The sequence below is a fragment of the Caloenas nicobarica genome, chromosome 3, assembly GCF_036013445.1.
Source record: "Caloenas nicobarica isolate bCalNic1 chromosome 3, bCalNic1.hap1, whole genome shotgun sequence".
Lineage (NCBI taxonomy): Eukaryota > Metazoa > Chordata > Aves > Columbiformes > Columbidae > Caloenas > Caloenas nicobarica.
In genome coordinates this window covers 58,006,768-58,033,890 of record NC_088247.1, presented here as the reverse complement: position 1 = coordinate 58,033,890, position 27,123 = coordinate 58,006,768, and the positions used below count along the sequence as shown (strand labels likewise).

General features: G+C 39.4%; 1 long non-coding RNA gene across 1 annotated transcript; it reads right to left on the bottom strand.

The window, feature by feature from the left end:
- Nucleotides 1-442: 442 nt before the first annotated feature.
- LOC135987398 (uncharacterized) lies at nucleotides 443-26,953 on the bottom strand. The gene is made up of 7 exons (XR_010606001.1): nucleotides 26,776-26,953; nucleotides 20,638-20,787; nucleotides 18,527-18,622; nucleotides 11,398-11,490; nucleotides 10,652-10,803; nucleotides 7,041-7,139; nucleotides 443-2,097 (listed from the first exon to the last, which is right to left on the bottom strand). It is a non-coding gene; the product is annotated as an uncharacterized LOC135987398 (long non-coding RNA).
- Nucleotides 26,954-27,123: the final 170 nt, after the last annotated feature.

Below are 27,123 nucleotides of genomic sequence, written 5' to 3'. Positions count from 1 at the left end.
AGCTGGTGCACTACCTGCACCTGAGGTAAGGGCGGGCCAGCGGGGCGACCGTCCCGCTCCTCCCGACGGGCGCGACGCCCGGACGGGCGCCGCTCCGCGCCCGTCCCGCCAGGCGCCGCCGCCTCCGCCGCCCCCCGCGCCGGGCTGCGCCGAAACTGCCGGGAGCCAGCGGGGGGGAAAGTCGGGCGGCGGCCGCCTGGCGCGGTGCGGACACGAGTGGCAGGCGGCGGGGCTTGCGGCGCGGGTGGGAGCGTGTCCGCCCCCGCGGTCGGTACCTGACCCCGCCGGCCCTGCGGCTTCAGGCTTTTTCCAGCCGCTCGCTGAAGTGTGTCTTGCAGGACAACAAGGCGCTTCGTGGAAAATAGTAGTTATTATGTCATAGTCTGAAAAGGCGACGTCCCTACAGTACTTGTGCAGAATAATTATAATCGCGTGGATTAGACAAGTTTTATGTTTCTTTTATATTCGACTTCTGACAGGATACATTACTAAGACATTTTTCCCCATATCCTCTATTCTCATTAGAATTTAACTGATAAAACCCAATATTTTGGCATTGAGTGGAGAGAAAGCAAGAGGATGTGCTGTCCCAGTGATATTCCAGTTGTATTTTGTTGAATCACGATTTTTCTATCATATATGAATGCTTAATATGCATCGAAAGACTTGATTGAAAACATAAGGAAAATGTATCAAGAGGGAGCATAATTGATCCAGAAATTCAATTTGCAAAAGCAATTAGATTTTTGTGTAGTGTTTTCACATGAGGCATGTTAACTCTGGGAGCTGGTTTCATTAGCTACATTTTTCCAAGTTAGCCATGAGTGGGAAAAAAGCAATCAATTGTACTCTAACTTCTTATTGGTATGATTTAAGACTTGATTCCTAGGATATCCACAGTCTGTAGATTTTTTTAACAATTATTAAAATAATAATACTTTAGTATTAATTACATGAGAGAAGTGTGTAATGTCATCAGTTTTAAACCTGTTTTTTTCCAGTAGGATATTTTAGCTGCTAAAACTGTTTAACCTATTCTGCAAACTCGACCAAAATCACAGCTCTAATTTAATAAATTAGTGTGGTTTTATGCTGCTATTCTTTTACTGGGCAAATAGAGACAGAAGTCAAGAAGGAAAAATCCTTGACATTTCCTTACACCTGCCTATCTTCTCATGTGCTTCTCTGAACAGTTGTTACATGTTTAGCAGCATGTTACTGCTGGTTTTGAACCAGAGCTTCATGCCTCTATTTGCTTTGCAAGCAGTAGACCAAAAAAAATATCTCTGCCTCAAACTCTTTATAATATAAAGGGAGTTAGGAAACAGCAAATAAAGCGGGCAAATGGGAGAATGCAGCAAAGTGATGAAGTTAGGTTCTAAAACCAGTAGCCTGATCACTGTCAAGTGTTTTGTGGGTATCATGAGAAAGGATGCAAAGAGGCTGACAAATTTATGAAACTCAAAGGAAGTCTTCTCATGCTGGGTGAGCATCAAGTGTGATGAGCATATCTGAAAATTTAATAAATATATTGCCAGTGGCCTGTCTGAAGGCAGAATTTGATTATTTTAGTACTGAGTGAAAGAAGTCAATAACATTAGGGAAGATTTTACGAAGTCAAGCAATTTGCTTTTATAGAAGTAGAGCTATTGAAGATGTGGCTGCGGAGGGATTCACTAAATGCAACAGGTGAAGAACTGAATGAACATGAGTTAGGGTAAGTTTCCATCTGTCAAAGGTACATAAGAGGATCACTGAGTATTGCTGAAGTGGTAAATAGTGGCAGTTTCTGACAGGACATAAATGAGCAAGAGGTGTTCCCTGGAACCAGTACACGTTAGCGAGACAGAGCATATTTGCATGCAGAACAGATCAGGGAAGGGTACTCAGTCATCTTTAGGCAGTCTGCAGGCTTAAAGTGCAGCTTGATTTCATCAAAATCACATCATACTTTTGTCCATCTGCATCACAAAATCGTGTCAGACAGGTGATGGATGTTTCAATCCTTGCCAGTCAGGCATGAACAGCTACTATTAGGCATTACAGTATGCTTACTCTGTCCTCCATTAGCAAGCGACCAGCAACATAACAATGAACCTGGGAAAACAGTAAAGTGGAAAAGAGAGTGCATAAATATGAAATTGTCTGTCATATTCTTGAAATACTATAATGTATGAACTCTGATTAAACCATTTTAGTAGGTTTCTGCTAGCCATGCAATAATATTTTTCTTGTATGTGAAGATGGAAATAGTTAAAAAGCAATGAAAAGCAAAGAAACCGAAAAAGCTGTTTGACTGCGTTAAGAATAGTTAGGCAGCTGGTGTGCTGGGAAAAATGCTTGTCATCAGCATTGTCCCTCTTTCTCCACCAAGTGCAGCATACACAGAAATGCCAAGGGTCAGCTGTCACCTTCATATTCCGTGTAAATTCTTAACCAGCAAGGCCTTGTCCATGAATTGGATTTTAAGGTTCTTCCACAATTAAGTGAAAAAATATTATGCTAATGTGTCATAAGAAAAAGATATTTGAACACAAAAGACTGTGTTTAATAAGTTTATAAGAATACAGTTTGTGGCAAGATTAGACTATGCCAATAAAATAATACACTGGGCAGCTCAAACAATTACTATAAACAGATCCTTAGAGAATCATAATTATGCCCTTAATTCAGTACTTACTGAGAAACAGATAATTAATTCAAATCATTGTAGGATTTGCAGTGTTAGCAGAAATGTGGACATCATAGGAATCTGTCTCACCTTTAAATCTGACACCTTGTGAAACACAGGATCCTGAAGCTACAGCAATAATATGACCTTAGGCACTATACAGCTGTTCTAAAAAATGCCTGTTCTGAAAATCAGAAGTAAATATGTTGAAACACAGTACTCATACCTGCTAGAAGAAATCATGTAGCAGTACTTGGTCTCTTACACTTAAACCTGGACTACTTAGCCCTTATAGGGGATGGTCCTGTGCCCATTTCAGTCAACAGTAAAGGTCCCATTTAGCTCTGTCATAAACTTGTGATTAGTTGCAGTCAGACAAAAGCAGGCTCACTGAATAGGAATGGATCAGCCAAGAAAGTAATTGTAAAAATCTAAATTATGTTCTCAGCAACGTGAGATGTTTTCATATAAATATGCTTTACATAATTATCTCTACATAAAGATTGTGCTGCAAGTGGAAGCAGAGCAGTATACAAAAACTGGCATAAGCAGTGATTTTCGAGAACAACAGACAAAGGAGATGGCAGCAGATAGAGCGGGCTAACAGCACACCACCAGGCAATGCAAGTGAACTGAAGACAAAGACGCAGACTTAAGAATGTAAGACATTCACAAGGGGAGTGAATATTCAATGCTACTAAGGAGATTTACATAGTAAGTTGTATTGCAGAAATATGAACTGGAGCATGGCCGTGGTAGGTACAGTTCCCTATTTTAGGAAATGAAAATGATTAACAGGTGGAATAGAGCAGTTCCAGGCTTGAAGTGCTTTTTTTGGAAGTTCAGTGTTGATTATGAATTAATGATCTGCTTTTATAACCTGCCTCTGAAAGTGGTCACGTGAAATGCAACAGGATTGTTAACTGAAGCAGCAATCAATAATCCTTTTTGGGAGTGGTCATGAGATCCCCGTTTTTATATATGAAATTTAAAAGACAGAGAGGATGAGGAGCCAGAGAAAGGAGCATGACTCTTCCTTCTGCTTAGAGGTCCAGCAGAGGCTGAAGCTGCTGTTGTTGCTGTTACAAAAGCACAGAGGCTGAACCTCTTGGTTCAGTATCCTTGACTACCACAGCTGGAAAAACTATTTCCCTGTGAAACTTCTTTTTCACAAGTTTCATGTTCCTCTTAGAGCATCTCAGGGAACTATCATGATTCCTGAGTCCAACTGGGTGTCCTTGCCTCCCCTTGCTTGGGGTCTTGCTACCAGCCTGGCCATCTCCAGTGGGCAAGTAAAGCACAGAGGGTTCTGCCATGTGCTGCAGGTGAGGTTATACAGCACAGGTATTATTTTATGGCTCCCTATGCTCTTCCACTAGCATGCACTGCCTGGTCTTCATTTCTTAAAAAAAAACAATAACAAAAAAAGTATGTTACCTGTACATAATTTTGTTTCATTTGTGAAATTATAAATGAACATGATTAACATATTGGGATACATAGACCTGAAATTCCAGTGTTGACTTCTTGACTTCTAAAGTTCTTGAGTTCATTCTCTTTTATAAGCTTAATGCATCTTTAAAATAAGATTTTTTTACATTTAATGTAGGTACTCTATTCTTTCTTTCACCCTAGTGTAGGAACACAGCATAGGAGGATGCCAGGTTGGAAAGAGCTTTCTAGCTCACCAAGTGCTACCTTGCAGCTTATAAAAAATCTACTATCTGTAATCCATTTCATAAACAAACTGAGCTTTTCTGAAGATTAGGTCATTTGTCCTTCTTGATGGGTGTGCTGGAACCGTACTCTTCTTGCTATTTAGAAATGGATTTCTAATTTTCAACCTACAGTTGCCAGTGGAAAGTTTCTACACATTTCTTTTGTATTGACATTGTTCATTAACTTAAATGGATCCTCCCACCCAAGATATCTGTTTATGAGTACTCACAAACAGCAATTTTATAGTTGCTTCTCAGATACTCATGCTGACTAGATTCTGCTCTTTCCCAAGTGATTGTCCATCTTTCTCGATTATCAGTGATCAGAAGTGACACTATAATTTTAAGTAATGTCTGATCAATGTCTGTGGTGATATTAAAATTCTGATATCTAGCCTAAAATAGCTAGATATACGTAGGACTGCGTATGCCTTTTTATTGCCTTAATACACTGTGGCTCGTGGTTGTGTTATGACCAATTAATATCTGTCATTTCAAACTGATGAGTCTCCTGGCTTGTAGCATAGAATCTGTTTATTAGATCTATTAAATACATGCACTTGTATCTCATTTTTATTTTTCCAGTCATTTTATTCATTCATTTTTCCTGTATAATATCCTGGACTTTCTCTAAATGATATCCCTTGTGTCATACTATGAGTAAATTTCACATTTTTCTTTCTGTGCCAAAGTTATGAATGAAAATATTAAATAGTGAGATCATTAATAAAAGGAAACCTTGAGAAATTTTAGTAGGAAGACTACTTTTCCCTAGTTGATCAATTTGCTTTTCAGTATTGCTATTCAGTGTATTGCTGTCTCTTTTCAGCTAAGTCTTTCCCCAGTTTACAAACTTGCACTGTTCCCAATCTCCTGTTTGTGTAACTGTGTTTGTAGTTATGCTCCTTATGTGGTAGAATATCAAATGTAATACTGCAGTCCATATAGGATAGATCTGCTGCAGCCCCCCATCTTTAATGCAAGTTTTTACCAAAATCTGCGTTTGCCTTGTTAAAGTCATGTTGTATTTTATCCTAGACTTCCACTTACCCCTGTGTCTCAAAATATCCTTTCCTTTGAAGTTCTTAACAAGGCTTGTACGCTATTGAGCTCAGAGTAACAGGTGCAAAGTTACCAGTTTTTCTGTTTTTCTCTTTCTGAATTATATTTATTATGTTGACATTCTCTGGTGGCATCGCTTGAGCTGATAGGGTTTTTTAATTACTTGCTATTGAATTAATAGATTAATTGTTTCAATATTTGGGGCAGGAGGTTATCTATTCTGCCTTGTTTAATTTTACCAAACCTTAAAATCTTGGCTTCTGTCTTGAATATGATTTAGCGTTATACTCACATTTTCAGTAGTTGTTTGGCTTACGACATCATTCCCCTTATAGAAGATTGAGTCAGAAAGTTTTGGGGTGGCCATACCAACATTATCTTTGACTCCAAAGAGACCCCCAGGATCATTGAGTCCAACCATAATCTAACTCTAGCATTAAACCATGTCCCTAAGAACCTCATCTAAATGTCTTTTAAACACCTCCAGGGATGGTGCCTCAACCACTCCCTGGGCAGCCTGTTCCAATGCTTTGCAACCCTTTCAGTGAAAAAATTTTTCCCAATATCCAATCTGAACCTTCCCTGGTGCAACTTGAAGCCACTTCCTCTTGTCCTATCACTTGCTGCTTGGGAGAAGAGAACAACACTCTCCATGTTACAACCTCCTTTCAGGTAGTTGTAGACAGCGGTAAGGTCTCCCCCCAGCCTCCTTTTCTCCAGGCTAAACAGCCCCAGTTCCCTCAGTTGCTCCTCATCAGACTTGTGCTCCAGACCCTTCACCAGTTTCGTTGCCTCCTCTGCACTCTCTCTAGCACCTCAATGTCTTTTCTGTAGTGAAGGGCACAAAACTGAACACAGGATTCAAAGTGGGGCCTTGACTTCCCTAGTCCTGCTGGCCACACTATTCCTGATACAAGCCAGGATGCTGTTGGCCTTCTTGGGCACCTGGGCACACTGCTGGCTCATACTCAGCTGACTGTTGATCAACACGCCCAGATCCTTTTCCCCCAGGCAGCTTTCCAGCCGCTCTTCCCCGAGCCTGTAGCGCTGCCTGGGGTTGTTGGGACCCAAGTGCAGGACCCGGCACTTGGCCTTGTTAAACCTCATACAACTGGCCTCAGCCCATCGATCCACCTGGTCCAGATCCCTCTGTATGGCCTTCCAACCCTCCAGCAGATCAACATTCCCACTCAACTTGGTGTCATCTGCAAACTTAATGAGGATGCACTTGATCTCCTCGTCCAGATCATTGATAAAGATATTAAACAGAACTGGGCCCAATACTGATCCCTGGGGAACACCACTCGTGACTGGCTGCCAACTGGATTTAACTCCATTCACCACAACTCTTTGGGCCTGGCCATCCAGTTGGTTTTTTACCCAGCAAAGAGTATGCCTGTCCAAGCCATTTATTTTAATTTATATTGTTAGGTTTCAGGACCTGTAAATTGTCAGGACTCAGCTAGACTTTTGGCAATTCTGATTTCATCCTTACACTTTTTGGAACTGCAGGGCAGTTGTTTCCCACCCTGCCTTTCTTTTAGGCTTTTTGCTCATACCTAATATAGTGTTTAGATAAATATATTTACCTTTTCAACCAGAGCTGCTGCACTCTTGTCAGTCATCTTTATGGAGCTGCCAACTCTTTCTTTAGAGGATACTGAACGTACAAGAAGCTCATAGTGAGGCTGTAGAACAGAGAAATCAAGGTTTTAGCCTTAGGGATCATCTATGTGTAAGCCTGAACTCTTGATTTTGTTTAAAAGTTCCACAGGATGAAAAAAAATAGGCATGCACTCTGCAAAATGCTGTTAGTAAAGACATACCATTTAAAGTAGTAATTCAGCTCATTTTGCCTAAAAAGGATTACTGAATTATTCTCTCTCAGCTCTGCAAAGATGTTATCCTCTTCCATCAGCACATCTGGCTCCAAAAGAGGATATTTGTTCATGCCTACTTTGAAACAGCTTATACCACTTTCTGGCCAATCTATGATAAATGACAAAAAAATTCTTAAAGTGAATTAAGAGTGCCCATCCAGCAGTTTTTACTCAATTAAACTTGACTAGCTCTTTGACTAAAGAAAGCCATTACCAATGGCATTTTATTTCTGGCCATTCTACTCCATGCTTTATGTCCTAGAACCTACACAAAGGCAGGAAGATTGTCAGAGCCCAGGAAACATGAGATGGGACACTCAGCTTTTCACCAGGCTTGCCTGGTGTGATAGAAAGGAAGAGAGATGCTCTTACTGCTTGGAGGTGGAGGGTGAACCTTGCCACCAAGGAGAAGGCCATCTGGCAGACATTTCTCAGACTGTGTCATCTCTTTCTGATACTACCTGTCAAGCCAGACACAGCCCCAGCTGGGTGGTCCATGTGGTGGCTTTTCCAACACTGGAAAACAGATGGCTGCAATAGTTGTGTAGGCATTTCCCTTGTTTTGTTAGGAAATGCAACAATGACAACTCTGCAGCATACACATATACCTTCATTCCCTCACTCTTCCTGCTCAGATGCTTATTTCCTCCAGTCTTCCTGACTTATCTTCTCAGCCAGAGCTTCTTATCAGCAAAACTGACTGCAATGAGTAATTGAAAAGCCTATTATTCCCTTTTATTTTTTTTTTCTGCAACAGTGGTTAATGGAATCATTGGATACTTGATGCTTATCATGTAATAAGTATAATTTTTGATCAACCTAATTGATCCTTTGTACTTTCAAAATGTTGTTCATAATCTCTGGCCAAAAAAAGAAGCCTGTGTGGCCATCACCTTCCCCTTGGAGGGAAGGGTTCTATCACTTTAATATTTTTTCTCTCTGAAGCACAAGGATCAAAATGAGAAACAGTGCTGCAAAAGGTAAGATTTGAGAGATCAGAGATTTAAAGCAGGAGCTTGATGCACAGTGAAAATTATTAGAAAATCCACTCAAGAAAATAATACAGGCAAGCACATTTTCCTTAACGGAAGCAGAAGCCAGCAAGCCAGAACAGCTCTTAGCCACTGTGTCCCATTGAGCTGTGGGAATTTGAATAGTTATTTAAAGTATTGAGTAATTAGAGGCTGAGTAATTTTTTGGAATTACTGATACATAAGTAAAGCAACGTTATGGTAAGATGTCAATGACTTTGTAAAAAAATGGTATATAGCTGCAGTTATAAAAAATATTCTTCCCAGTGAGCATAGTATTAAAATAAGTAGTGAGAGAGAAGAAATACATGCTAATTAAAAGTGTTCACCCAGACCTAAACAGGGAATACAAGAAAAAACAAGCAGTAAGAATGACATTTGGAGGCAGGCTCAACACAAAAATGTTTTGCAAAAATGAAGCATTCAATAAATTCAGCAGTTTTAAGAACAGAAGCCCTACTTCATGTGCTTCTCAAAATAAGCTTCAAGTCAAGGCAGATATTATCTGTGGAGTTAAAAACTCTGTTTCTTCCTTATTGCCAGGCAAGCCTGGCAAATGAGTACTTTTCTTCTTTCCTTTGATTCTGTTTTGCTTTATAATGTTTTCAAAGTTAGAATGTCTGTAGGTGGTGGAGTGGCGGATCTCCTCACGCTCTGGGCAGGGGCATGCACTGACATCATGGGCTTTGCCGTAATTCCTGAGGCAAAACCAAAAGGCTTAGGGATTTACACAAAGTAATGAGACCCAGACCTAATTACCCTTGCTTACACGAATCTTTTCCATCCTCCCCTTTCTGCAGAATTGACATGTCCTCTAGAAGAAGTGAGAGGACAGTCCCTCCCCCTTTTCACAAGTGCAAACTAACCCCTGTAGTCCATTCTATAATGCTATCTAATTATTTAGTGTTTCTCCAAAACCCAGATTTCAGGAGGTGGCTTATGTGTGATTGAATCTGAGTGTCAGGACCTGCCAAGTAAACATTAGAGAAGCCAGGGACTGTTTGTGATTTGCATTCCAGCTGCACTGAGCAACTTGGTGAAGGAGATGGATACAGAAATGCTGCCTCCAAGAACTGTGGTAATAGCCTGGTGGATGCCTTGTAAAGGCAAGAGTCAAAAAAGTCAGACATTTCAATACAAGCTTTATTTTATCATGTAAGTAAGGGACATTTAAATAAAAAGATCGTTCCTTTACCTTACAAGTTGAATGGTCAGATAGATTTTACTTTAATATTAATATTAAATGCTAAAAAGACAGCATAGCTGAATGAAGAAGCCTTTATAGAAAATATTTCAACTCCTGTAAAGGAACTCAAATTACTAGAACAATGTTTTTTTGGCACAGGAATTCTGAATGCCTCAAATCAACATTCAACTCAGTGTGTGAGAGTCAAATATGAAGTTAAAAAAACCCCAGTCTGTACCCACTATTAAATCATGCAGAAAGCAATAATTTCATTAAACGGTATGACTGATAGAGGAACTGCAGAGTCAGAACTCTGATTCCTGCCAAATACTTTGCCAGATAAAATTAGTAGGAGGAGTGGTTTTGCAGTCCTTGGTTATCAGAAAAACATTATTTACATTGAATTTATAGGAAGTTCTTGATATTCTTATTGTTGGAAATAAAACAATGAAATTCCTATGTACAATTTATTATGGTGGACCTAACATGAAAAAAGCCTCAAATATCTGTGGAAAGTTGTGTTAAGTGGGTTCATTAGATCTGATGAAAATTTGTAATAAGAGATAATCTTAGCATGCAGGAAAGTGTAGTGGTTCTGTTCACGCTTCGCAAAAGTGTCACATTGAACTAGTTAAATGGCTGGGACGATCACTCAGCGAAAAGGGAATTGCTTCAGCTGAGATTGGGATCCTTGCTGGAAGCTTATGCTCATTCAAGTGAAGAGAAGAGAAGGTGACACTCAACCATCAGAAGAGAGTAGTACTTTACCACTTCAATAATACTTCTCTAATATTTTTGTTTGGACACAAAAGTCGACAGAGATTTCACGTACAAACAGTATTCAGTGGAAAGGAGGCCAGACCACTCTAAATAAGAATTGTAAACCAAATGCATACTGTTACAGTAGCATATTGTGTGTCCTCTTTGTCTTGGACCTGATGGATCAATTTTTATTCTGAATGCTGTTATGTGATACGCATTTAACAGCAGTTAAGGAATAACAGAAATGCAGCAGTCTTTAGTGTTTCTGTATTCCTGTGAACAAGAAATTAACTGTCTATAGAGAAAAAGAGGTGCGCTATTTTATACCTCATGAGCCTTACCCTTTCCTGTGTGAGGAAAGGACTCTGTTCGAGCCTCTCGCTCATAGAAGGGCCGCTGACTTCTCTGGGTGCAGGCGTCCATCGCAGTCCAGGTTGCTCAGATGAATGTGCACGTGCAGAAAGACAATTACGGTTGTGATAACATGTGACAACTAGGAGAGAAATGTCCTTTAGAACCAGTTTCTGTCCATTTCAGATCATTAAATCAAATCTTTGCCACAGGGGTGAGCTGTGAGACATTTGCCCCTGCATGTTACTGGCATGGGATCACTACATTGAAGGGTGGGTGCAAGAGGAGAATTGATCTCCCATGTATTTTTCCTGCAGGTAATTTTAATTCTGTTGAAGCAATTTTGGTCTGCTCTGCTCTTCACAGTAGAGAAGCATATGGTCCCACATTTGGTGGCCAGCACTAGCAACAGATTAACATCTTAGATAAATGCTACATTTTGCTATTATGACAGTAAGTGCAATTAGACCTGGGCATAATGAGACAAAAGATTCCATAGCCAGACAAAAGCACATGTTCTCTATGAATTAGAGACCTGGTATTGATTTGTAATTATATATATGAGATAGAATGGTTTATATCTCCAATAATCTTTAAAGAGTACCATCTGCCCCTAGACAAACATAAGAAGGAAACTTAATTTGGATAAAAACCTGCTGTGGATAGTTAATTGAGTTAAGGGATCAATTTCTAATAAAATTTAAGGATTGGGCTGTGTGATAATCCTTTGAAATACCTGCAGCAGCAAATTTGTCCTTAGCTTTTGTTCCTCACAGTGGCACCTGGCTTCCTGGTAAGTGATATGCCCAGTATGGTCAATAAAAACTGACTGAAACAAAATAGAAAGAATTTTAAAATTACTGCTGTCATAAGAGTAATAATAGCAGTAAACCTCATCAAAATATAGATGATAATAATAAAAGTACATTAAAATGTATCTTTGCTAAATGTAGTAGTGATATGAGCTAAGTAGACATTTTTAAGATTAATTTTAAAATAAGAATTATAAATGCACGCACGTGTACATGCACTTGCTACAAATGGTATCAACAAAGACCTTCAGTGCTACACGATAAGACTGATACGAAATGAGGGCAGAACAGAAATGTTTGAGTAAATGTCAGTTTGAAGTGTCTTCTCAGTCTTTCAGGACTGCATTTCCGCACCTAAGCAAGAGCAGTTTGCATGCAATGAACTCCCTGGTTTACGCTGGCTCCCCTGCACTCTGTGTCCTCAGCAATTTCCTTTGAACTCTCTCACTCAGCAGAGTAAAAGGTCCAGTTCAATTTGATAAAGAGGAAATCATGACATGTATGTAATAGATATAAGTGCAGTACGGGGTGTTATGTTTTCTTTCGAGACGTCTTTAGAGCTAATGCAGTGATACTATTTCAATGTTTCAGGCTTCATGTTGCTGTCCATTTAATGGTTTACATCAGATTTATAAATCCACCATGACATTTTTGCTAAAGAAAACATTACTTCATCAATTACACTGTTAACAACAGCATATAGTTTTCTTAGGTAAATCAGAAGTTCAGGCTAGTGTCAGAGGTTAGCTACATTAGTCGTCTGTGATGAAAGAAAAGCCTCTATTAATGCTTATGCACTAGGATTAAGATGACTCGAATGCTGTAATCCTTCCTGTTCGACTGTTGCCATCGTGCTGCCATCTGACAACAGCCGTTTCCTCCTTAATCTAATGGAAAAAAATTGTGATAGATTGCTGCTTGCAGCATTACAAGCTCAGTCATTCCAATTTATGTTTTAGTAAATACGCATGTGTATCACAATAAAAACCTCTTAAATGTATACATGTGTTACATATAGTATAGTCTTACTTATTTTTGGCATCTTCTTTAGTAAGTACCCAAAGAACCAACCTACATTGTTCTGCACCGACACTTTATTTTAGTTCTGTAGTTAGGAGCGTGCTGTGTGGGACAGCAGGACCCAAAACTTGTTGTGAGGAAAAAAAACGGCATTTGGGCACATAAAAAAGGAGTAAACATTGCATGTCACGACACTTTGTAATTGCCACTCTTGGCAGAAGGCCAAGCATGAAGCTCACAGAATCTTTTGAAGCCACTGGAGCTGGAGGATCCTGCCTTGGAACTGGACATCAGGCCGACATCTCTGTATTTCCTGCCAGCTGCTACTTGAATGACACAAAATTACATTTGCCTCAAGTATTTCCCCAGCTTCAAATTGGTGGGGTACTTAGGTGAAGCTTGGAGTTTCAAAACTCATCCATGAGAATCTGATTTGGGCACTGTTGGATCATGGTGCCATCATGGGCACTGGTTTGACTGACAGCTACTGGTATGTTCACATATATTGGATACATTTGGTATTGGGAGATAAAGGCTTGCTAAGTGACCAAGTATTCCTTGAAAGCAGAAGACCAAACATTTGTATTTAAAAAAGAAAACATCGCCTTTTGAGTTGATGACGCATGGAAGAGTGATCGCTGTTGATTGTGAAGTGGGAGAATTTAGCCTGAAGATCCTGTCGCTCTTCATGGATGTTTTCTGAGTTTAACTTGGGAACACAACGAAATGCAGACATGGACAGAGGGGAGAAAATAACGGTCAGATTGAAAGTTAGGCAAATAATTCTGTACCTTTCAAGAGCAAAAACTCAGAACTGAGGGATCCCATGAAATATTTTATTATAATTTCAGGTGAGGTCATTTGAATTGAAAATACAGACTCCCAACTTCTGCTGGTGGAAATGGGTTCGTGACCAAGGTCTCCCAAAATCCACCTGCACCAGCCCAGTAACTGTTGAGGGAAGTGAAAATAAAACTGCTCTATGTTTTGCAAAACACAAAATATTCCCAATAGCAGGAGACGGAGGACAAATGGTCCTACTCTGCTGTCTGCTTTTTGCAGCAGTTATGCATGATGAGAAACATTACTTCATGTTTGAGGATGGTGGTTTCAGGGGCTGGAATATGCCATGGACTGACTGGGCAGAGACTGAGCTTCTCATTCACTTCTAGAATAATGCTCTGGAGTTTGTGCAACCACTAATTTGTAATGTAGAGGATCTTTCGGCATACTCTTGTGTTAGCTAAGATTCATGCTAAGATTGTTAGCTTAGCAAATCACTGGATTCTGCAGTGCTCTTTTATATTAGCTGCTTCCAGTGATGAGAATTTGCACTAATATATGAATAGTTGGGGCAAAATAAAAATATTGCAAATCCTAACAAGCAGAATCAAATATTGCAGGTATTTTTATGGTACTGCAGAATGTATGAGTAGTGATCAAATATTTAGGGGTGAAATGCAAGGAAACAAAATATGGAATACTCTGGTTATATTAAAGGCCTGTTGTGTAAACTGTATTTAATATCAGCTTGAAACTGATGAGTTCTTGTGAGTATGTTCAGGGGGCTTTATTTTATTGGCACGATTTACCTTCGTTTAGTCTGAAGTAAATAGTTTATTTAAAATGTATTCTAGGTTTCAGATCTGCTGCCTGAAACATAACACCAAACCGAAACAATCAGTGGGACAGTCTGTGATCTTCAGTATGTGCAGGATTATGAGCTCTGCAGATGCATGTCAATTATTTTTTAGGAGGACATAGGACCTGATAATATATACTGACATTTTACAGTGAGAATAGATCTTCTTTTGGAAAATCTTCAACCCAGAGGTATTCTTAATATTTGTACTTTTTGCTATAGCAAAATGTATTTGACAGTTATAATTCTTTAACTCAAAATATCACTCAGAAATTAGGAGTGATGCAGAGGACATCTTATGTTTGTCTATTGACATTTTTGTTATTTACATTTCCAATCAGGGCATAAACACAACAGTTTCACCTGACTAAAATGCACCATTAAAATTTAAATACGTGTTTATTTTGCTAATACATAACTCACTGAGTTAAAATAACACTGAACATCCACTATGAGCTAAAAACTTGGCTTGCGGTTCAGAAAAGGGCCTGTGTTCTGCAGATAAGTACACTGTCAGTATTATTCTGTGTTTAAAATGTTTCAGCTACAGGGGTTAGAATTGAAGAATTGCTTCATTTCTGCAAAGCAGGAGCAGGCCAACCTGTGCATCACAAGATCCCGGTTTGGCACTGAGTTCCTGGGGGTTATTTGTGACCACAGCACATTAAATGTGATCCAGATTTCTGCAAAGGGTGATGCTTTTAAGTCTGATCAGAAAATTGTGTCCTCAGAAAGTCTAAGAAATTCAATCATAAAGTTAACTGGATGTGTTACTTTTTATAAAAGTTATTTTTTAAAATAATGTAGGATAGTAAAGTTTTTTTGCGACTGTCCTACATACTGAATCATAAATTATATTTTTTATCATTCATACACATTTACACTACTTTCATTGTTGCAAGGAACCAGAATTATTTTTAATTATAGCCTATTTAAATATAAAAGTAGCTCTACTGGTTTGGACCCAGTGTCCATCTATCTGGTATCCTACCGGCGTTTAAAAGACACCCGTACAAGAGTTTTAAAGCAGAGCTGCCATTCCTGATGCTTTTGCCAGCTTGCAGCCATATGCTGCCAGCCAGCTCCTGAGCCAGATGTTCTTTCTATGCATTCAATAATAGTCCATGGATTTCTTTTATGTGAACAAGTCCGGTCTTTCTGAGAACCTGTGTGAACTTCTAGCTTCCCCAGGATCCTGTGGCAAGCAATTCTGCTGTGTAATTACACATTACGTGAAATGCCACCACTTTCTGTTTGGTTTGAATCAATTTTTTCATTGTAGTTATAGTTAATTCCCCCTAGTTCTGGTACTGGAAGAGAAAATGAATGATCCATTGGTGTATATATATCTATATTTTTTTTTACCCATTGAGGTTTATATCTTGCTAATATAAGTCCCAGTCTTCACCTGCAGACCACCTTCTCTGCCTTATTTTTTTGTGTGTGTGTGTTTGGTTTTTTTTTAATTGATCCTATAATGATAGTAGCCAGCAGTAAAATTGCTAAGATTACTTACATGAGCAAGGTATACCAAACTAAGCCCTGAATTAGAAATTATATTTAATAGAGTTTAAATACGAATATTGTTTAAATGTGAACATAGCTTCCATTATATTTTGTTTGGATGTTGGGGGCAATCAGGCTCTTAACAGAAAACCTCATCTGACTGTACAATTTAGGCCAATACTTTTTTCTTTTTTTTTAGTATGAATTGTTCAGTAAGAGTATGTTATGCCAAAATAGTTTGCCCCATGTACTTTTATGGCTTAAGACTTTCTGACATACACAAGGTATAACAGAGAATGTGCCATTCCTAGATTTTTAAGTATATTCCCAGTATTCTTCTATATTTTGCTATGTGCCTATAATTTAAGAACAGTACATAATAATCTGTTCAAACACTTGTGTACTTTCTGATCCTAAATGTGAATAACACAAAATACACATACTGGGTCTTTATGCTTTGAAATTTGGGTCCTTGCAAAGCAACTGTGATGAAGCTTCATTTAAAAATACTACCCTTGCTTTTCATTAAAGTACTTATCTGCAGTCAAAAGAATGAGAAATTAGGTTGACTAAAATAGTTACAATATTCTGAACAGAGTAGTTAGAAGTAGGGAATTCCACTGACTTAAGCAGGATCCTCAAAGCCCCTGGAGGCTGCCGTTCATCGTGGCAGGATATGGCAACATCCTGAAGTTATTACCATTTCACAGCTTGTTGGCAGCTAAAAATGATGCATTTGCTTCATGGGGAAAAACAACATTCCAGTTTGGCCCATGTAACAAGTACTTAAGGCATTTAAAACTATTATGGTTGTATATTGTAATGTATATTTCTGCATAACATTACAGCACGCATTATACATTGTGCTGATTCCTTGGGAAAATATCTTCCTGTGATTACTGTAATGAAATGCACTTTGCATAGATAATGTTGTAGAACCTGATGCTTCCACAAATAGATAACTCTCAAACTGGGGCTAGGAAAAAGAAAAATCTTCAGCTTGAAATCTGTTCCTATGAGCATCTGCTCTTATTGTAACAATAATCTTTTATAGCAATTTTGTCTTAATTTTTAGTGATGCCCCAAAGCAATTGAAGAGAAGAAACTAACAGGCTAAAAAAAGAAAAAAGAATTATTTTGGCAGACATGCAGCTTTTTCCCCTTAACTGTTTATTCATGGCCAGAAGCAGCATACAGACACGTGGTCTCTGTGCTGATTCTTTTGTAAAACTAAAATAAATAGATATGTGAAGGTTCAGTGGCTAAACATTAATTTTCCTATTTTTTGTGAGTGATTTGTGGGATTCTGCACTCTTGAAAACCAGTCTATGTTAGTGAGAAATGCCATGTTTTTATAAACAATAGCTATACTAGTAAAAGGCCTATGGCAGCTGCAGTAGAAAAGCACTTCATACTGTTCCAGCCACTTAAATACCTGAACAGGTATTAAATATTACAAGTCCTCATATTATTGATAAAATTTATCTACACTAGGGTCGTTTTTCTTTACCCGTTCTGGAGGAGTCCAACTGGTGAAATTAAAGTGTAGAAGGCCTTAATGAGAAAGCACACAAACGCTATAATTTTCATATGACCACTGCTTGATTACCCTTAACCCGCTAAGCTAACAGAAATACAATTTTATGATATTTGTTAATGTCACTGTTGTAATTCTGGGAAAATTGCAGACTCTCCCAGAGCAGAGGTACTTGTATGTAGTTGAAGCTTTTGTACCTCAGCCAGCAGGTGGCAATGAGATGACAACTCCTACAGGTGACAATCCCCACGCGTACTTCAGTAACGTGTTCTAAACCAAAGTTAAATTAAATAGGTGCTACATTCCTTCAAGAGCAGCAGAGCTGATGGTATCAGGAGTATCCTCCTTGTAATATTTTCTACCAAATTTTATTGTGGTGCATGCTCACATGCAAACCTCTTCAGTGAGAATTTGTGAAATACCTTAAATTACTGAAAGGCCTTACTTCTTATATTTCAGTTTTAAATACGGTAAAAATACAGTTTGGAAAAAAGAGGTTAAAAAAAAAAATAGTTTTTGCAGCCTACTTGCTATACAGGGATTGCCAGAGTGCATAATTACTGATAAAGAGATTATACCCTGGCTGGACAAATATATCCTTTCATTAATGCAAAATGTGGTGCTCCGCTCTTTGCCTCTGTCTGTCTCTCATACATACAGGTTCACAGTATGTAAAGCAGTACAGCACTTTCTTTTATGGTCAAGGAAGGATAGAAAAGAGAAGCTGATGATTTCTTTGTATTTTAGATAATTTGTCCCACATAAGAAACATGTGGACTTAAGTAAATTCTGAGATGGAAATATTACTGACCAGATTACAGCACCTTCTGGCAATTTGATTTTGTATTTAGTAAAAATACACGAAAATGCACAAGGGGTGGTGTTCCCTCCTCCTGGGAACTGCTGTCCTCGAGGAAAATGCATCTCCCCACTGATGCAAGTTAGTAGCACCGTTTCCATTGATTTTCAAGTGCCAAGATGTAACTTTCCTTCCCTGGCCTGAGAGAGCACCAGCCAAGGGCTGCAGATGGCTCCTTGTCAAAGACCAAACCCTGACGCAGCCACACGTCGTGACTGCTCACTTGGAGCCCTGCTTCCCTATGGCAGCCGTATGACTCCAAGCCATTCCCTGCGTCCTCTTCCCAGGTATGTCTGTGCACCCTTCTCTGCAAACCACCCACTTCCCTGGCCTGTTTTGTGCTGTGCGCTCTCGTTCTGATTTTGTTCATGACTGTATTAATTGCTCCTAGTGAAGCTACAATTGCATTTCATAGATTTAAATTTCAGGACACTTGGTCATAGATGTCTTCATAATACTTATGTTATGTACATGTATACATTTACATACCTTTACATTACTTTTCCCATATGCATGCTTATTTAAAAGATACTTCAGCTTCTCTCTTTTTTCATCTTCTCTTTTTTTCTTTTTTTTTTTTTTCCCCTGGACATACAGTGAACAGTATTATACATAAAACAAGGTATTAAATAGTAAGATTCTATATTAAATTAAAAAAATCAGACTGCTATAACATAAATACCATTTTTACGTGAATATCTTCCAAATGAACTGCAAACATTAGGTTTTTCCTGTAGAAACTACACAGATGATATCCTGATGTAGGCAAACTTTCAAGTATAGCCTTCTGTAACACCAGCGATTGCTTCCAAAATACATGGAACTGGTATGTATTCTTGCCTTGTATTTCTGCAGCTTTTGCTGAACTTTGCTTTACAGACCTGTCTGTCACAATTTCTCTGCAGACAGAGATGAGCAAATTAGCTGCAACAAGTGATTTATTAAACTTAGTCATTTGTGACCGTCGCAAATGTACCCTTAGAGGACTGAAGCCTCAGAGACTATACATTCAATGTTTTCTTTAAAATTATTTGTGACTAGGGTGTGTGGCATCAGTGTAGTTATTGCTAGGTACATGGTACTGTAGTACAGCTAAAATAGTTGTTTCAGTTTTTATTATTCTTGCTGTATGACTGGTATTTTTCCAGCTTTTCACTGTCTGCTTTCAGTCACAAAAAACCAAAACCTCAAATATTTATTTCTTGTACAAATTTTTGCACAAGTCTTCACATTAATTTTCCTTGTAGTTGTTCTTCATGAGAATTACATGACAGTTACTTTCGAATAGCTATGAAGAGCAAATAAAAAGCATTGGAAGTACTATCAGAAACAAATGGTTTTTTTCCTACAGTTTGTTTGTGAATTTCTTTGTACAAAATTTGGCCAATCCTTGTTACAATAATGCTATTGGAAAATAGCTTCCAATCCCAAATATCACACACATTCAAATTTAATTCAAAAGTACAAGTGCTAAGCATTGCTGTCAAAGCTGATTTATGCAAAAGATGTAGAAAAAATTCTAGTTGTGTTAATTGATTTTTTACAGAATGCAAGCATGACAGAAACGAGCCTGGTAAGCTGATGAAACAGGGAAGACAGACAAGAATGTGAGGGCTTCTATTCCTCCTTTCTGACTTGTCTCTGATACTTAAAAGACATGGTTTTAAGAGATACTGTCTGATTAAAATAACATTTGTCAAACTGTAGTCGGGACTTCACATGTGGTTAAAGTATGGTGCCCTGCTTTTGGATTTTCGTTAAATTTCTGGAAAATGCAGTTCTGAGTTTATATGGGCCATTTTTAAAATTCATGTTGAAATCAGAAGATTGTTTCAATTCCAACTAGCAAAAATAATACTGACAGGTTGAAATATTCCATATTAAGGGTGGCTGAATTTGCATTGTGTAAAATGTGAGAGAGGGAAACATTTTTCTAAGATTTGTCTGGGATGAAAGAGAATGATGCAAAATGAATGCTTCTGCCAATGAGAAAGAACTAAGAATATTTTGCTTTGTGTTAATGTGAAGTTTTACTGGGTAATCTTCACTTTTAAAGCCTTTAGAGAGAAGTGGTTTTCTTTCTTGCAGCCCATGACTCATGCAATTGTTCCTTTCTTTGTTCTGAAGCATTTCTTCTCAGCTCGTAGTGACATTTCTGGATAGCTCTGGCTTGCTCAGTTTGGGATTGTGTCACAATTTTCATGAGCTTTTCTGACTGACTAAATTCAGAAGAAATTCTTCTCCTTCATGGCTGCTCTATGTTTTACTTCACCAGATGTTTCTGTGCCACAAATTCAGCTGTGATCGAATCTGCAGGCAACAGCAAAATTAGAAGGGTAACAAACAGAAGAGCTCCCAGTCAATGTGTAGACTGATTTAGTGAACATATGTGGGAGAGAACATGGTTTTGACTTCCTAGCCAGATGTAGACTGAAAAAGCTATCCCAGCCTCTGTTCAAACCTGATCTAAAGCAGGAGGGGAGTGTCTAACACAGACCATGAACCCAAGTGATGGATACAGCCTGCCTTTGAAACCAGCAAATCATACGTTTATTTTCAAGTTACGTTCTCCACACTTGCTAGCACCATGTCCATCTCACCTGATGAAACTTCAGCTGGTCTGCTCATCCATTCAGTTACACCCTGAATGCTGGATACAGGCTGTCTTCTTCCTGACTTACAGGAGAAGAGAGGAGGAACAAATGCAGAAAGAGGCAACAAGGATGGTCAGGAGGACGGAAGATCTCTCTCTGAAAGAAAATTAAAACCATGTGGCGTGTTTAACCCAGAAAAACTCTTTTTGAAGGGTTAAACAGCTGTCTTGTATAAATGTAAAATGGGATTGAACAGAAACATGAGATAGCATGCTCCAGAGTTTTTCTTTTATCTTTATTTAATTTTTATACTCTAGTAGAGTATATCTAACTATGCAGTGAATGCATTTGGTGTGCACCACCTCTAGACAGCGCTCTGGCTGAATTAAGAAGGATCAAGGCCATTATATTCTGAAAATACACAGTTTTTTCATAATTAGTGGCATATATGAAGTGATGGTTTATAAAACTAAAATTGTATCAAGACTAGCTCAAGGGAAAGGAGGCATTCAGAGTCACCAGTGAAAAACCCTTAGTCTCCAGCATTGATGCTGACTTTCCAAAAGTGGCATGAAACATCAGTTGTGGTGTTAAGTTTTCCCCAGAAGTCCTATACCTCCTGTGGAGATATTGCAAGATGTACCAGACCTGTTCTCTGTGCTTGTGGATACAGAAATCCATGCCATTTTATTCCTATTAAATCATACACCAAAAGAAAGTAAATGGTGATGTGATGAGAAGTAATATCCTGCATTTTTGGTACCTTTCAGTGTAGTTGAACATATGGTGAATAATCCTCATGAATAGCTAGATATGATAAGCCCCATTATACGGATAGGGAACGGGAAGCAACGATTGATATGAGGGTTTGTACAAGGTCGCACTACAAATAAACATGGGTAAATTACCACTACTGAAACTGATATACCTCTGGGTAAAATTCAGCAGCTGTCTGACCATGAGCAAAAACATAAACAGATGCCACAAGAACCTCAACCACTCAACCCCCCCGTGACTTATGTAAGGTAAGCAGATGGGCTGCAATGGGCAAGATCTGAATTTCTCCAGGGGATGCATTCAAGAAAAATCAAACCGGATAAACTGAAATAAATTCATGTGTTCATTAGTCTTCGTATGGATAATCTCAAAAACATCATTGGTAGTTACTGTTTCACCTTTTGCAAAGTCATTGAATTCAGAATTACAGAAGCAGCCACCAGAGTGCACCAGATACATTTTCAAGCCACTTGCAAGAAAAGAGAGGAACCTAAGAAGTGTCCCTCCTTCTTCTTATTTTCGTATTTTCTTTTTGCTGTGAGAAACAAATGAGCTGTTTACATATGTACGTGGAGGGCAGTGAGGGAGAAGGTGAAAACTTTCTGGAAGGCGAGAGGGTGTCAGTTCTCTTACCTGTGGCCATGCCCATGGGGTTGCTTCTGTGCCAATTGTGTCTTGCTTGCTAAATTCCCCCATGTTTTGAGCTGCCTCCTGATAGTATTGGACATTTTTTGCCACTAAAAATCCTATGAAAATTTGGATATAGGATACAGATTAGCTTGCAGGATCAGACTACAAAAAATGTTTATAACGTGCTGGCTAGCAACCATGTTACCAGCTTTCTGTGTACACGTCTGCTTTCTGTGTACACGTCTGCTTTTTGTGTACACATGTGTGACTTCATCCTCAGCTTTGATATTCAGGGATATATAAGCTGATCTAAAACACCTCTTCCATACCACTACTGTACATTTCAGAGTCCTGACTACTCCACATTGTGTATGCCATATGGTGCACGTTGTAACTGAACATTGCGTCTTCCATATTTTGAAGGGCAACATAGAAGCATTAAAGGTGGAGCTTATCTGACAGACGTGGACATCTGCATGTGGCCTACTTATGTAGTCATCCCTTCTAGTCAGTGGAAATAAATAGAAAATTCTAGAGCATGATTCATCTTTAAATCCTAAAGTGGATGTCTAACATAGAGCAGAGGATTTTACCCTCTAAAAGTGCATTTCTTTCACAGACTTTCAGTGAAGCATAAAATCACTTGAATGGGTGTAGCCATCAAGAGTTAAGTAACAAAAATCATACCCTGAGTATGTTAACCTGTAATATTCTTTTTTATATTATTCCTAGCATTGATTATTAACGGCTGCAGAACACTACTCATGTATGTGGCTCTTTGTGTAGTGGAGTGCAGCAATACACAAAGTGTGAAGCTTAATAAGGGTTAGATTCCATCTTACAATATACAAGCAACTTTCTATTTCATGTCTTTTCTGGCTGCCAGCTGGAACCCTGGAAGCACAATTTGGACAATGGAAGTGCTGCCATTTTATTTGAATGTGAATTAGGTGAGTGAGCTGATGAGACATTTTCTGCCCCCATATGAACATATTTTACAGTAGATAATGCTAGGGAAAGGATGAAACTCTCCTGCATTAAAAAATACACTTTCCAAGTCCTGAAGTACAGTTGTACTTTACTGCAGGACTGCATTGGTTGTTTAAATGCTCCGGCATTGGTTCCAGAGGGATCTCTGGACCTCAGCAGGAATAAATCCATCTATTGCCATTGAAGTCAGCCTGTGAATTCAAATTTGTAAGCACACCTTCTGTAAGCCAGTGCTTCTTCATGGATTGCATTTTTACCTGCTGGTAAAAATGGAGTGTGAAAAATCATCCATCACCTACATAAAATATATAAACATATATCTATACAAAATATGAAAATCAGTGTGATTTTTTTTTTAATCTGGGAAAGCTTTAAAAAGGAAAAAAAGCGCTCTGCAGTGAAAAGTCAAAAGCATATGTTGAACACATGCATGTTCAAATCCTGTAAAGCAGCGATGAAGGATGGTACTACTGAGAAGTTTTCTTTTTAGCAATTGCTTTGCAAAGAGAGCACGAAGCACGAGAACCCTGCATGACCTGCTTGGCTCTGGCAACTGATAATATGAAGTGTAAAGGCACTGCGTGACATTTTAATCTAAATATTTAAACTCTTTGACAAAGTCTTGGATTCTGTAGCAAGATTGACTGATTTGTAATCTCAGTGATATCTCCTTTCATCACATAAAGCTATATGCCTCAAATGGTACATTCTTATCGAGTCGATTATGAAGAAGTTTACTTTTTGAATAAGCATTCCTGTACCTTGTTAGGAACATGAATATTAACTGCAAACTCAGCAATTCCTGAGTTTAAGTCGGTTTAGGCAGAAGATAGACCTGTGAAAGAAAGTGGTGATATTCATGTCTGTTTACAGCAATAATACATCTGTAGGCCAAAATTGTTTAGCTGGCTCCACTGTAAACTGGGAATATTTCATCAAAGAAAACTATGCTGGTGTTATGCTGTCGTAACAGCACAGAGTTTGATCCTATCGTGTTGTTAAACATAGTAAAGAAAAAGGTGTGCCTAGAGTTAAGCTCCTAAACCCACTTCCATGTTTGAAGTGCGTCATGTTAAAGACAGATTTAAGAAGGGAATCAGTATCTTTGGTGGTTTTATCAGTAATTTAATCCCTATTCTCGTTTATTAATAGAACTTTCTTTCTAGCTCCTTTCCCACCCTCCTTGTGATATACTTAAAAAAGCTTTCTTACTCTCCAGTTGGCTGGTAGCAACTCATTCTGGGTTTTGCCATTCTTAATCTCCTCCCACCATGAAAGTTCTTCCCTTTCTCTATTTGCAGTAAAATTTTCTTTGAGCAGTCCCTGGTGACGCCACATTGGCTACATCTTGTTTCTGCATTCTTCTTTTTACAGCAGCAGTGCAGCATGTTATGGTGTGCCTTAATTACGATGTGTTTTAAGATGCTTATCAAAGAAAAAGCAGTTTATATTGTTGTTCTTCTAGCACCTAATATATCTCTGATTTGGGCAAAGGGCTTTGGAAAGCACTCATTAAACACAGAACGCTTTAAATGTTTTTACTTTTCTTTCTGTTATTTTTTAGTGATTCTTTAAAGGAAATTTTATAATGAAGTGGAGTATTTGGCATGCAACCAATTAGCTGAAGTTTTAGAAATGGCCAGGTCCTAAGGACCCTGGTATTTACATGCTTAGTTTTCTTGGTTTAGTTTAAAAGAAAGAGGTTGGGTCCTTCAGAAAATAATTTTGCGTTCTGCATAGGCTGTTTGACTATTATCCACACGTGCATTTAAAGAAAGACCCAAAGGCACCAGCAGATAGGTAGGTGTACTGACATAAATGAATAGGACGTTTTCTCATCTCATGCAGATTTACTTCTAAAGTGAGCAGTGAAAACAGACAAGTCTTGTTTGTATGTTTAGGTGAGAAGTTAGGCCAATTTTTGCCTTTTAGACACAGCCTGAGATTGGAGTGGAGTTTTGCACTGGGCTCATGTCCTTGTTTTTGTGTGTGTTCCTGTGAGTAGGTACTTGCAGAGAATTTGTCCCATTGTATTGCTCCTGGTGCATACTGCCAGTTAAGCTGTTGTAGCCATGCTTACCAAGCCATTGTTTAAGCAGAAGTGTAGCTGTGCCTTCTCTTTTACCCATTCCCTTTGGAAACTGAGAACATCTGGGGAGGTGGGGCAGCACCAGCATCTTTTCTATGCACTGTAAATCTTAAAAAATGAAAAAATGCACATAGTTCAAAATAGACCTCTTCTCTTTCTAATTTATATGCAAAGCATGGTACTAATGTCTACTTCTTAATAATTTTTATTTAATATGGAAGTTTTGATTAAAAATTAACAATACAAAAATATTTTAGCCAAAACACCTTGGCCAGCTGCCCACAGACAAAATATCTCACAGAAGCCATGGAAGAGGCAGGCTATATTAAACCCACTCCTACCATCAGTTCTTTATATGAACTTAAAACTAAGGCAGCAGTTGACCTTCAGTGGTGTAAGATGTCACCTCTGTAATGGTTGGTCTATTGAATGTCAGCCAAATTTTCCTGTGCTTGTAATGTTGGCACTTTTCTTTCATAGTGACATTACCCTTTTGAAAGAAATTGGGGAGGTCCTGTTTGGCACTCTGTAGAAGGCCACCCTTTGAAGAAGAAATCTACTGGAAGAAATTAGCTGCTTAAATCAATGACAAAATTCAGTTACGTCTGGATATCACCTGTGAACTCTGCGAAGTTCACCAGCTGTAGGCACCAAGGACTCTGAAGGACAAACTGATCTTGCTCAAACATGACGGGAAGTTCTTTCCCTTTGCTTCTCCACTGGGAGCAAATTCACAGTGACCGTAAGTTGAGATTTATGTGCTGCCCCTGCTTGGCAGCTCTGTGCTAAAGAACAGCTGCACAGAAAAATGCGTGGTCCATCTGTGACAGCACGCAGCTCTCTGGTTTGGGTGTGTGACAGTTTTGATAAGTGAAGGTTCAGAACTTGATACCTGCATTCTCCAGAACACCCCAAATAACCTGGTGGTGAACTCCTCAGATGTTTAACTGCAAGCAAAGAAGTTGCATGACTTGTTTTGTTTTAAAAGGAAAAGGGAAACGCAATGCAAATTACGCTCATATTGAAGCCGGTCCATTCACTTATGGCACAAAGCAATTCTAATTCAGGCAAATCATAGGCTTCTGTGAATGCGGACACAAATTAGAAGCCTAAGTAGCGTATATACTTTTACGGGTTATGTTGTAGTTGCCGTGGATAACAAAACAAACCAAGTCCGAGTGTTGTGTTACCGGTCCTGCCTACCAATTCAAAACTAATACCAAGGCAGTGAGTCCCACCTCATCAGTTTGCGCCGAGGTGCAGAGGATGCTGACCTTACTGAAAAGGCCGACCCAAGGCTGCCCTGCTCCAGGTGTTGCTGGTTGGTAGAGCACGACCTTGGAGGTAATGGTGGCTGGTCAAGGCACAGCAGCTCTGAGGCAGCTCGGGCACCCTGTGTCCTTGCCTGATGCTGCCACCTGCTGTGATTTTTATAACGATAGCTTGCAATTTAAAAAAAAAAAAAAAAAAGCCATGGGAAGTTAAACCAAGCACAGAATCACGTTGTGATTCGGTGAAATGGACAATGCACAAAATAAACACCAAATACTGAAAACAACCCTTGTTTTTCTGTTTCAAACACAGTGGTCTCGTAAGCCACCTCTAACGGGAGCAGCCACTGGCGTGTGGCACACAGCACCGACCGTCGGGCGACTTACACAGCTCTGCAGCAACTTTTCTTCAGTTGACTGGTTTCTTCGCAATGCCCTAACTCCAGCCTGACTCGGGAACGCTGGTTCTTAGCACCACCTGATGTACGGGAGCACACAGAAGGATAACGCGGGCGGGCGGGGCGGCCGCCGGTGCGCGGGGCCCGTCCCGTGTGGAGCCGCCGGCGGCCGGTGCGGCGCAGGGCGGCAGGACACGCTCCCGGAAGCCGCTCGGTGCCGCTGAGCGGCCGCTGCCGCCGGCTCCCGCCGCCCTCGCCCGGGGCCGACCGAGCCGGGAGGAGGGGCACGGCCCGCCGGAGGAAGCGCTGCCGTCACCCAGCCCTGCCCCACTGCGCT